General features: G+C 48.0%; 1 pseudogene; it reads right to left on the bottom strand.

The window, feature by feature from the left end:
- Window positions 1–298: 298 nt before the first annotated feature.
- Window positions 299–633, bottom strand: part of LOC105743191 — a 10,461-nt pseudogene continuing 10,126 nt past the window's right edge.

The raw sequence follows: 633 nt of genomic DNA, 5'->3' as shown, positions 1-633 counted from the left end.
GAAGGTCCCACCTGTGAACAGTGCCACTGTGGGGATCAGGTGTCAGCATGTGAGGGGGGCACACTGAGCCCACAGGACATGGGCGCGTGGGGTGTGGAATCTTCCTTTTATTTATTTTTTTGGTGGAACAGGGGATTGAAGTCAGGCCCTTGCGCTTGCCAGGGAAGCGTTTATTCTACTGAGCCATCTCCCCGGCTCCAGAAGCTTCCTTTTAGCCACTGTGCTCATGCAGCGAAGGTTTGTCCTCACCATCACACTGAGAGCTTTACCCAGTAGCTAGGAGACAGTGACCAGGGTGTCAAGTGCTGTTGATGGGGCTGGCATTAAGAGGACTGCCCACCAGTGCTCCTGAGGTACAGGAATCCAGGCCTTGTGCATAATTGATATGATGTTCTCCTATGAGGAGCCAAATAACAAGGAACTTAGAAACACACCCAAATTAGAGGCTTGCATTTCTATCTCTGTTTCTATCTATTTATTTATTTATTTTTGCAGAACTGGGGATTGAACTCAGGCCCTTGTGCTTGCCAGGCAAGCACTTATTCTACTGAGCTATCTCCCTGGCCCCCTCTGTATTTAGCAAATAAAATAGATTTTTTTGGGGGGGGTCCAATCCAGATTGGTTTTTTTTTT

Source organism: Octodon degus, unplaced genomic scaffold (assembly GCF_000260255.1).
Source record: "Octodon degus isolate 3935 unplaced genomic scaffold, OctDeg1.0 scaffold00104, whole genome shotgun sequence".
NCBI lineage: Eukaryota > Metazoa > Chordata > Mammalia > Rodentia > Octodontidae > Octodon > Octodon degus.
This window is presented reverse-complemented; position numbering and strand designations above follow the sequence as displayed.